The following is a 12210-nucleotide window of genomic DNA, read 5'->3' on the forward strand; positions in this document are numbered from 1 at the left end:
GAGGAACACCAGACTCAGCACCATCGCTGCCGATCGTTAAATATCCTCTCAACCACACACGGACCGTCGTGTCCTGTTCCGGATCGAGCATAAGTCTAACCCTCAAACTACGCTAAAGTGATTTAGAATTTTAAAATCCAAGATGGCGGCCAAAATGGCGATGATGAATGCAGGAGCAACACGAGAAAGGGGCGGATAAGCATTTTTACAGCTGGAACAATTTTGCAAATTCCGAGCCAACAGGAAACTTATTCACAAAACTCAAAATGTCAAAATCAATAGTGTAGGGATTATGGGTTGCAGGATTGAATATGTAATAAATTATTAAATGAGTATTTATTATAACATTGATATAATTCATAAATAATAGTTAAGAGCGCAACAAAAGTGCGCACCTTCATGAATATTGCCTTGTTAGCTGATTGCAGATGGAGTGCGAGAGCGCGCTAGCGAGCTGCGAGAGAGAACAACAAGCGAGAAAACAACGAGATGCGCGTGGCCAGGGTTGCCAGGTTGCCAGATAAATCTGGGAATGCCAGATTTTTCATGTGTCAGCCAGAATAAAGATTCACCCTTTTCAATGCCAGATATTGACAGATTTTGCCAGATTTTTCACCTGATGCCCATTTTGAACAACTTTTTGACTAAAATGAGCGAATTTAATCAAAAATCATAAAATTTAGAATGAGTTTTTCTTAAAGTAAATGTAAATTTAACATTTTTTAGGACATAAAATCAGTTGAAATCTCTGAATTCTAGAAACTTTTGAAATAATTCATATCCTTCTTCCTCTTCATCATTCAGAATTGTTAGATTTTCGTCTGCCAGATTTTTCCAGATTTTTAATTGATACTTTGCCAGATTTTTCAAATTTTGACCTGGTAACCCTGCGCGTGGCTGGCGAAACAGAGAATGAAGATTGTCAAATCAGTTTTGTGGTTAATTTCTGTGGAATAAGACGTGTTGCAAAATATCTGTGTTTTTATTATAAAAGAAAGTCCCCGATCACGACAATGGCACAGTCCGGTAAGTCGAACCTTTTGATTCATGAAAGATCATTTGTTTTGCTTGAATTGTTGTGTTGTGAAATCCAACAGTTTTGTTTACCTGCCAGGATGCAGGTCCAAAGTTTCGCTTTGTTGTTTTGCCTGTGTTTTGAAACAGGTAGATGTTTGCTTGAACTTGTTATTTGAAATTGATAAAAGGCATAAAACTATCTGCGATAATTGACGGTCTTGAATTTAATGAATGATTTGTTTGTTGTTGTTTTGATTGACGACCAATGTTTTGTTTTAATTTGATGCAATGTTTAATTGTTGTTGTGGAAATTGAACTCCAATGTTTTGTTACGAATTAGACTTCAATTTTTTTTTTCTTATTTTTGTGATTGATGAAAATCAATATTTTGTTTATAATTTGACAAAAGATTTGACAAGATTGTGGAAATTGAAAATCAATATTTCTTTTTGAATTTGATGGAGGATTAGTTTGCGATTGAAGGTAGATAATTTGTTTTTAATTTAGTTGTTGTTTTGGTAATTGAAATCAAATTTGTTGTTTGAATTTTATAGTTGTTATTATAATTGACGACCAATGTTTTGTTTTGAATTTGATGCAAAATTTGATTGTTATGGATTGTTGTTATTATTGATGATCATTATTTTTATTTTGGATTGGATGCTGGTTATTTTGGTAATTGAAGACCAATGTTTATTTTTGAATAAGATAAATATTTGCTTCTTGTTAGTTTTGTTTTAAATTTAATGAAAGATATGCTTGTTGTGGCAATAACTTGATGCAAAGTCCAATAAAATCACAAATTACAAAATTTACAGGTTTAATTTTGATTGAAAGAGTTGATTGTTGATGAGGGAATTAAAGACCAATGTTTTGTTATGATAAGATGACAAATTTGCTTATTTTTGCGATAAATGAAAACCAATATTTTGTTTCGATTAAGATACGAGGTTTGATTGATATTGTGGTAATCGAAAACCAGTTATTATTTTGAATATGATGATAGATTTGCTTTTTGTTGTGGCAATCGAAGGCCAAGATTTGTTTTCAGAATTTGAGTTTTGTTATTATAGAAAGGTATTTTTTTCGGTTTTAAATTTCATGCAATATTTGATTGTGGTTTTATGATGGGCAATTTTGAGTTTTAAATTTGACGCAATATTTGATTGTTCATATGGTAATTGATGACCAATGTTTCGTTTTGAAGTTGATGCTAAATTTGATTATTAATTTTATGGTTAATAAAAAAATGTATAGTTCTCATTTGAATGAAGATTTGATTGTTGTTATTATTGACGATAAATTTTTAATGTGAATTTGATGCAATATTAGATTGTTGCTTGATGCTGTGGAAATTGAAAACTATCGTTTTAGAATTCTAATGAAAATTTTATAGATTTATGCAGAAATTGACAATCAATGTTTTGCTTTGAAATTTGATTTGAGCAACGTTTTTGCCGTTATAATTGATTAGTCATAGTTAATTTTGAAGTCTCTTCTGTGTTGGAGCCTGACAGACCTCTGCGATGGTAGTCAGAAAAAAAAGTCTCCTCTGTGTTGGAGCCTGACAGACCTCTGCGATGGTAGTCAGAAAAAAAGTCTCCTCTGTGTTGGAGCCTGACAGACCTCTGCGATGGTAGTCAGAAAAAAAGTCTCCTCTGTGTTGGAGCCTGACAGACCTCTGCGATGGTAGTCAGAAAAAAGTCTCCTCTGTGTTGGAGCCTGACAGACCTCTGCGATGGTAGTCAGAAAAAAAAGTCTCCTCTGTGTTGGAGCCTGACAGACCTCTGCGATGGTAGTCAGAAAAAAGTCTCCTCTGTGTTGGAGCCTGACAGACCTCTGCGATGGTAGTCAGAAAAAAAGTCTCCTCTGTGTTGGAGCCTGACAGACCTCTTCGATGGTAGTCAGAAAAAAGTCTCCTCTGTGTTGGAGCCTGACAGACCTCTGCGATGGTAGTCAGAAAAAAGTCTCCTCTGTGTTGGAGCCTGACAGACCTCTGCGATGGTAGTCAGAAAAAAAAGTCTCCTCTGTGTTGGAGCCTGACAGACCTCTGCGATGGTAGTCAGAAAAAAGTCTTCTCTGTGTTAGAGCCTGACAGACAGACCTCTGTGATGGTAGTCAGATTAAAAAAAATGAATAATCTGTGCTGGAGTTCTTTGCGAAAGCAGTCAGATAACAATCTCCTCGATAAAGGAACCCGACAGACTTTTGGGATGATTTTTTTAAATAACTTCGCTGAAGAAGCCTTATGGATTTTAGAAATATATTGTTCAGCAAATCTTTTCATTCAATTAAGAACCGTCTTTAACATCACAAGAGAAATTGACCTAAGAAAATGAATAAATAAATTTAAATGTGAAAGTGAGCACTTTTTGGTATCCACAGATAAAGCAATATGTATTTTGGAGTTATGTCTGTGAACTACCTAAAAATGATTTTAAATTCATCGAATAGGACTAAAACGGTTGTCACTTTATCTAACACTGGAGTTGTCCTCTCTTGAAAGATAAACCTCAAAATTGAAAGACGTTAATAAGGCTTTCTAGTCAGAAATTTACCAACACATTCAAAGTATGTTTACATGACAGCTGGACGTTTGTTTGCATCAGGTTTCCTATCTCTTTCTAGCAAATTTTTTTTGTCAAGCGACTTCTAGCTGGTTTATTTGACTGACTGCCCGATATGTCAGCCAACATACTTCACAGGGCTGTGACAGCTACAGCTCGATCATTGTTTGCATCAGGACACTATGACGAGGAGTTCGTCATTTTTGAGTTAAATTATATTTTTTTCACTGGGCCTAGAAAGCCTTATGATTAAGTATTCCATATTGATAGTAGTTATGGTTAATTGTTACTTTAATCGATTTACTCAGCTGTGATACAAAAGTTGCTTGAAACCCAACATTATTTCACAGGGAAGTAAAAATTTATGTAATCGTTAACATGAACAATACATTATTAGTTAGAAAAGGTAAAATAATTTACTTAATAATTAATTTGATGCATTTTTAAATAATAAATAAAGAAATGATTAATCATCAGAAATTCTTAAAATATAATTTAAAGTGTGAGAGCGTTGCGCTCAAGAGAAAATAATACAAATATTTAAATATTAATTTTGAATTCTCGATTAAATTTTCAAAAGGCCCTATCTGCATAGGAAACCTATGAGGGATAGGTTGTTTTGAAAATTTAATCTAGAATTGGGTACTAAAGCCCTATGTAATTTTTTATGTACAACGGTAAAAAACACGATTAAAAACCATTTCTGATCATTTTTTTTCATTTTAATGCAAAAAAAAAAATAATTACAAGACAACATTTTTTCGATGGATTAACTATGGTCCCCTTGGAACGAGCTATCAAGTAGGAGCTTTTCTGTCAAGAAGGACCGCGAGGTTAATTTTTTCAAAATTGATTTAAAATTCCATTTTAAACTCTTTGTGATCGTACAAAGGGTCATTGTACTCAGAAAAATAAGCTTTATCGCTGTAAACAATAATATCAGCAATCTAAGCTTCATTTTAGGACTCAATTGAGAAGTATGAGTGACAATTTGAGCAACGAAAAAAAAACATGATTAAAAAACTAGGAAACATTTATATTTATTATATTAATTTTTATTTTTCAATGCAATATCTGTGATTTGTATCAAAATAGTTCAAAATCATTCATTAATTTCGATAGAAATTATATTTTAACAATGTATCATTTTATTGAGTTAAAAAAACACTTTCAGAATTTTAGTAAAGTAAATATATCAAAATTATATTAAAAGAAACAATATTTTAAAATAAATTAAAGAAACTTTGGGGTTCTTTAATCGATTGTACTTAATTATGAAACCAAACTTTTTCAAATTACATAACAGGAGTTTATCAGCAAAGAAAAAGTTAAAATTTTAAATAAGAAAAGAAACCATTGACAGGGATCGTAAAGATCGTGATTAAAAAAAAATAAGTTTCTGTGAACAATCTACTCAGGTAATATATCAAAGTTGCTTGGAACCTAGGGGGGTGACACTTCGGTTCTTCCGGAGCTGGAACCTCGAGCTTGGAGCTGAAACCTCGAGCTCGGAGCCAGCACCGCGCTGGAACCGTGTCTGGAACTTTGATTAAAAAGTAGCCGATTTTTGGAAATCAATTTAGCGTGCACCGCACAAGAGCTGTCACTGTCAGCCAAAAAAATCAAAACAAAACCCAACCCGTTTTTTCATGCGAAGATTGCACGCGTTTTTTTTTCGGACCACCCGTATTCCTGGCCGTTGGATCCCAGCTGCTGACGACGTCGACCCCTTGTGTTTCCTGTGCTGCAAGGGCGGAAGTCTCATCTGCTGTGAAACCTGACTGACGACGTTCCACCTCGAGTGCCCACAGTTTAACCCGCCGGAAAGTCGCTACATCTGCGAAGAGTTCGAATCCGGCCGAATGCCGCTGTGCGACGAGATCTTCTGGGCTAAATATTCCGTGTTCAAGTTCTGGCCCGCGATTGCGATTCCCCCGCCAACGGTTCTGGATGTGGTGTTCCGGCGGCAACACGAGCAAACGGACATTTGCTTGCGCTTCAGGCAGAACAAGCTCACTCCCAGGAATCGGTCCCGGACGATTTTAGCTTTAAACTGTCGATATACGTGAAAGTCAAGTTCAACAAGTAGGTTGCTCCGCTGAGAGGGCGCAACGCGGCCAGATACGAGGAGGAGGAGGGCCCAAAGGCAACATGGCCCGGTTCTTCAACCACTCGTGCGAGCCCAACTGTGAGACGCTGCTGTGGAAGGTCGGCGGAAGCCAATCCGTGGGGCTGTTTGCCCTCAAGGACCTCAAGGTGGTAAGTTCTCAAAATCCCGGTAAATACACTTCCTGCAACAAACTCTTCTTACTCTTTTCTACGCTAGGGCCTTCAACTACAACGTTGAGACGTTCGGCGACCAGAAGAAGATCTGCTACTGTGGTGCGGGCAAGTGTTCCGGGCTGATCGTCAGCCAAGTCATCCAAAAAAGGGGAATTTTCTTACAAATTTCCCATTTGCTCGAGCTTGGGAGTTTATGTGAGCTGCACGTTATGGTTTTTAAATTCTATTTTTTTTTTTTTTTGTATAATCCATGTTCCATGTTCTTTAAAATTCTATAATAAAATATGATAAGGGGTGAGGGGGAACGTTGGTCTAAGATGACACTATTTCGCAATGGTGCTGACTCGGAAACCTCGCCTTGGGCCTGCACCACGAAACGTTTGAGTTTCTCCTCCTGCATCTGCAGGATCTGTTTCGTTCTGAATGCTGGTAGATCGAGTTGGAGTGGTAAATCAAGAAGGCGATCGTGGCGCAGCTGAATTACTACAGGAACAAGCGGATTGGGGTGGAGTTTGGACAAGGCGCTTGACGGGATGACACATGTATTTTAAGCGGGTCGCCCGTTCATTTCGAGATGGTCATCAAACTGATTGACATCCTGTGCCACGACTGCACGACGAAATCTGCAGGATGCTGACCACGTCCTATATCGACATGCTGTTGGACATGAACTCGCTGGCCAGAGTGATTCAGTTCATCTCGGAGCGCGGCTATTTGGCGCACCTTATCGACTGCTTGCTGAAGGTCACTTGATGCACTTGTCGTCCGACTTGAGAAAGAGGTGTAAAGGTGGACATGATTTAGCGTAGAAGTAAATGAGCAGCAAAATGTAAATCAAACAAATGATAATATCACATTTCTTAGAAAACCAGTGACCAAAACTGCATCTTCTCTCAGAGTTTGAATATCTTTAAGCTTCTTTTTTGATATGTATATTAGTATAAATATTTCAAAAACTGTAACTTAATAAAGATAATTTCTTAAATTTATTTTTTTATTATACTTTACATATTAACCTGCTTTTTTTCTCCATCACTTGAAAATGTTTCTTTGTGAAGCTTTAGTCTTAAAAACATTTCTTAAAAATCAAAAACATTAAAATTTATTTTTCCATATTCTGTTCGCGATTTTCATTTGTTTTTTTTTTCCACATTGTTTTTGGACAATTCAACTTCAAAACTACCGTCATCAGGACCAGGACTTGAACCGTGTTCTATTAAAGTAATTTGTGAAGGTTTAAATATCCTGCTGGGAAGCGGTGCTCAGGAGGAAGTTGTTCATCTGGTTTTCAGGGTGTCATTCTCTTCGACGTCGATGCCGTTTGCTTGCTCTCGAGGCCACCCTCGAACGTAACGACGTGGTTGATGAAGATTGGGTCTGGTGGGTGAAGATCTGCTCGAGATACTTGTCGCAAGTGATGTACTCGCGTACGTGGGAATCTTGGAGTTTGTTCGTTTTACTGTATTGCCACAGGGCGGAAGGGCAGACGAGCCAAACGCGGATCCAGCTTGAACTGAAACGGTTATTGGTCGAGCAGCAGAAGGATTGTGCAACGCATGTTACGACCTCCTGGGCGTTTCACCTGGAACCCATCCGTTTCCTGGGTGGAATGAGTTCGGTGTCACTCGACCAGATGTACCAGCGACTTGAAGAAACTAAAAAACTTGGGCTGGATCTTGTTTGGATCGGACTTGTCCTCCAGCAGACGTCCCTCGACGGAGTTCTTACGAAGCAACGGATTTCTCACCACCACGAACGGCACCGACGGCCTCTCCCGTTTCCTTGCTTGGATAAAAGGTGTTTGAAATGAAGATCCGCAACTCGCGCATCTGCTTCATTGGACGCTTCAAGGCTTCCTGGATGTCCAGTCGCTTGCGCATGATGGTTGTGTCGCTCGCTCGAACGCCAGCAAGTCCATGTAGGCTTGCGATTCCGGAACCAGATTGCACCCCTTTTTCTTCATTTTAGTTGGATATTCACTCTTCGGCGGCTGCTGACCACTACGATTGTCCGCTGCTTGTTCCCTCCGGGTGCGTTGCTCGGCATCGGCGAGCTGCGAATATTCCCGGGTGGTCCACCCTAGAACCCGCCCGGCTGCATTGGTACACCGCGACCGCCCGGATTCGGAGGCAGATGGCGGAGTGTACCCGCGGGCGGAAAGTAGCCGTATGGACGCATCCCGGGTGAAATTGATTGCCCTGTCGGAGGAAAGCGTTGCAAAATGGTTTTTCAACCGGTAATCAAAGCCTCACTTAGACGAGCACACCTATAACAAAAAAACTGAAGAAAATATTTACTTTTTCTCGGGGAAATTGCGCAAAATTGCGGAATTATACGCGAGTCGGGCAACGACTTTATGTTTTTCGAGCAAAAAACAACAGCGCGATCCTGACGTTTCTAAACTTCAAATATTACACGCTCAACAAATTTACTCAAATTTGACAGAAAAGTAGGCTCGGGTCTGAAAAGTTCTGGCACCGTGCCAGCACCGCGCCGAAAACCTTAAGTGGCACACTCTTGCTTGGAACCCATTTTACATTACGAGAAAAATAAAACAAAATATTTAAAAATAAAACATTAAAAAAATCTTTCAGCTGTTTTTAGGTAAGCTACGTTTTGAAGGAATTTATGGTTAGGATATTGTCTCCTCCGTGTTGGAGCCTGACAGACCTCTGCGGTGGTAGTTTGAAAAATGTTTCGCCTGAGCTGGAACCCTTTGAGAAAGTAGTCAGATTGGAATCTATACATCTATGCATTACAAGAATAATTGAATAAAATATTTTTTGTTGTTATCTGATAAGCACAGTACATTTTGAAGGTATTTATAAATAAAATGACCTTAAACATTGTTTTGATCATGATTAAATGTAACATTAAATAATCTAATCTACGGTAATATCAAAAGTGCTTGAATCCATACCTTTAGCTACTTTAAATACAATTTGAAGAGAAAATTAATTTGACATATAATAGAATATAATAGAAAAATATAGCGGAACGGCATTTATTTCAATTTATATATTTTATTTTTATTGCAACAATTTACCACATGATTTTGTTTTATTCATTAGAATAATATTTTCTGAACTATGTTTTGTTTCAAGATAAACAAAAATATTATTAAGTAGACACAACAGAGAAAAAAAAACTATTCGGTAAAAACTATCGTTTGTTTGGTTAACAGATCGCGTAAGTGAATATTAAAAGAAAGTTCAAAATTTTTAACATAAAAGTTGAAAAATATTGATACTACCATGCATTTACAGAACAAAATCGTTAAATCGGTAAAAAAAAAATTAAGAAAGCTTTTGTGACAAGAATAAACAACATTTGATTTTATTTTTTTATTTATTTTTTTATAAAAAAAATGTATTTTGTGCAGCAAAGCACATTTTGAGCATTAATTGAATTATTTATATTATTTTTGCAATTTGCTTCATTTATAGAGATTGCTTTTTAAGAAATCATCCTAAACTGATATACGGACTATTTTTTATTTTATGAAAGTGTACCGGTACTGATGAAAACAAATTCTTTAAAAATATTACTGATTTTGCATTTTAGTAATTTTTGCCATGATTTATTAACAGTTTCAAAATTAGTTAAAATGCGGTAATTTTTGATACAATGTTAAGCGGTGTATGTACATCAGAAGGAACCGGTCAAGAAAAAAATCAAATGGGCAGCAGTAGAAGCGAAAGCAAGCCAGATAGGGTGAAGAAAAGCCCCAAGAAAACGCTCCCTCTCCTTTGTTCTGCTGTTCGTGAAGCCTTCCTTTCCTTCCGATCTCCATATTAGCCTTTATATAAAAAAAAAGTTTGTTTTAGCTGTACAGCTTGGTTGGGAATAAATTACAGAAAAGTACAGATAAAAATATTGAAAATGAGGAAGGAATAAGCTTGCTTGTAGATCCATTTTGGGTGTTTTTGGGTATTAATTACAAACATATACTTTACGTCACGACTGCATTTAATATTAAAATCAGTTTATGTTTAACTTCAAGTCCCGTCTGGTGGATCAATCGGACGTGGCACTGGGCTGATCGATTTGAACTCCGTGGCGGGCGCACATAAATTCAAAGTGTAAATTTGAGTAAAAACAATATCTGTGCCTGTCATAGTTTTTGTTTCAGATTTTTTTTTAAATAAGTTAAAAAAAATTACCACATTGTATATATTTTTAGAAATGTTTATTCTTTGTTTTACATGGTACACATGAATTTAAAACTTTAAAAAACGCCAGGATTATGCTTCATTTGTTATTTAAGTCAGCAACATGTTAGATTTTTGAATTTAGAACACATTGTTTTATATTTCATATTCACAAAATGATAATAAAGAAAAATAATTTGATTCCATTTAATTCGAAATGTTTAAAAAAAAATGCTTTTGAATTTGAATTATTATTTTTGAAATCGTGTTGTGTTGTTTCAGCAATGTTTGTAAAATTTGCTTTTTAATTTTAAATTGCATAAAATTTAAAGAAAATCAGGTAAACAATCACTAATCTCGTATTGCATAAAAAATTGATAAACCTGCGTTTATTTGAGAAATATTTGTGGTTTTTGTTTTTCTCCTCGTTTTTTTCTTTTTCTTATATTTTCAGGTGTTTTAAATTTTCAACCTCATCAGTGCATTCCATTTTCTACAACTCCTGCAATCGGATGTCAGTCTCTTGGACAACATAGATGAAACATTTCGAAGACTGTGCTTTCGTATTTAGATCAGCATGAAAACAAAGTCGAGGAACCCGACGAAAATCTTTTAGGAAATTAAAAAAAAACATTGATTGATTTAGCATTCATGCAATTTTTCTGTTAGGAATTATGATTGATATTCGTCATCTTGAGAGTAGAAAAGAGGGAGAATGTAGGGATTATGGGTTGCAGGATTGAATATGTAATAAATTATTAAATGAGTATTTATTATAACATTGATATAATTCATAAATAATAGTTAAGAGCGCAACAAAAGTGCGCACCTTCATGAATATTGCCTTGTTAGCTGATTGCAGATGGAGTGCGAGAGCGCGCTAGCGAGCTGCGAGAGAGAACAACAAGCGAGAAAACAACGAGATGCGCGTGGCTGGCGAAACAGAGAATGAAGATTGTCAAATCAGTTTTGTGGTTAATTTCTGTGGAATAAGACGTGTTGCAAAATATCTGTGTTTTTATTATAAAAGAAAGTCCCCGATCACGACAAATAGCTGGCCATCCCAGCTACCTTTTAACACTGCGGATTTTGTTGGCTCAGAATTTGTAAAAAAGTTCTGACTGTCAAAATGCTTATGCGCTCTTTCCAAATGTTGCTCCAGGAATATTGAAAAAATGCATTTTGTAATTTAACAGGCAACCAACTATTCAAATTTGACTATAATGGGTTGAAAAGTGAGCACCAAACTAGATTGGATAATTAATTTAATCTTAAAAGAGAAAAGATGTTTTGTTGAGGAGCACATTTAAAAGGGCCAAACAGTGAATATTACGCCCATATAAAATGTCGATTCTTGAGGACTATTGAGAAAAAAAAACAGGTACACAAAAAAAGCGATTTTTTTTTTCACAAAAACTCAATTTCCCAAAATACATATTTTTTGATTTTCAACTTTTTTTTTGAAGATAATTTTTCGATTTTATGAGATATTTGTACAAAAAAGTCACAGAAAATTACGCCCATATAAAATGTTATTTGAAAAATTTCTAATTATTTTTTTTCGAAAAGATCTGAAAATTTCACGAATGTTTCATGTTTTAACATTGAAAATCGGACCATTAGTTGCTGAGATATCGACATTAGAAAATGGTGGGCTGTTTGGGTGAGACTTCGAAAATTTAAATTTTCCTGTTTCTATTTCTTTAAGCCGATGTATCTCAGCAACCAGAGGTCCAATCTTCAATGTCTTTTGGACAATTTTATAGCAAATTTTCTGAAATTAAAAAAAAATATTTTTAGGAATGGTCACTCATGGTCACTCTTTTTAAAAATCATAAAACTGCAAATATTTCGCTGAAATCAAACTTTCGGTGGCTATAACTTGAAAACGGAGCCCTTTATCAAAAAATCTGTAAAGTACTTTTCGATTGCAAATTCAATTTTACATAAAAAATGAGGTCAATTGTTTTTTGGTATGCAATTTCGATTTTTTCCAAAAATCACAATTTTTTCAAAAATTTATGACTTGGCGGCAGATTTTTTGACCATGTTTCTCTATAGCTCAAAAGTGTTTGTCCCCTAAAACATATCAAAAAATCTCGAAAATCAAAAAATATGTATTTTGGGAAATTGAGTTCTTGTAAAAAAAAGCTGATAAAAAAATCTGCTTTTTTTCCGTGTACCTATTTTTT

At 35.8% G+C, this 12210-nt stretch overlaps 1 pseudogene; it reads right to left on the bottom strand.

The window, feature by feature from the left end:
* Positions 1-6992: 6992 nt before the first annotated feature.
* On the bottom strand, positions 6993-8045 carry LOC120424356 (brahma-associated protein of 60 kDa-like; annotated as a pseudogene).
* Positions 8046-12210: the final 4165 nt, after the last annotated feature.

The sequence above is a fragment of the Culex pipiens genome, chromosome 2, assembly GCF_016801865.2.
Source record: "Culex pipiens pallens isolate TS chromosome 2, TS_CPP_V2, whole genome shotgun sequence".
Classification (NCBI taxonomy): domain Eukaryota; kingdom Metazoa; phylum Arthropoda; class Insecta; order Diptera; family Culicidae; genus Culex; species Culex pipiens.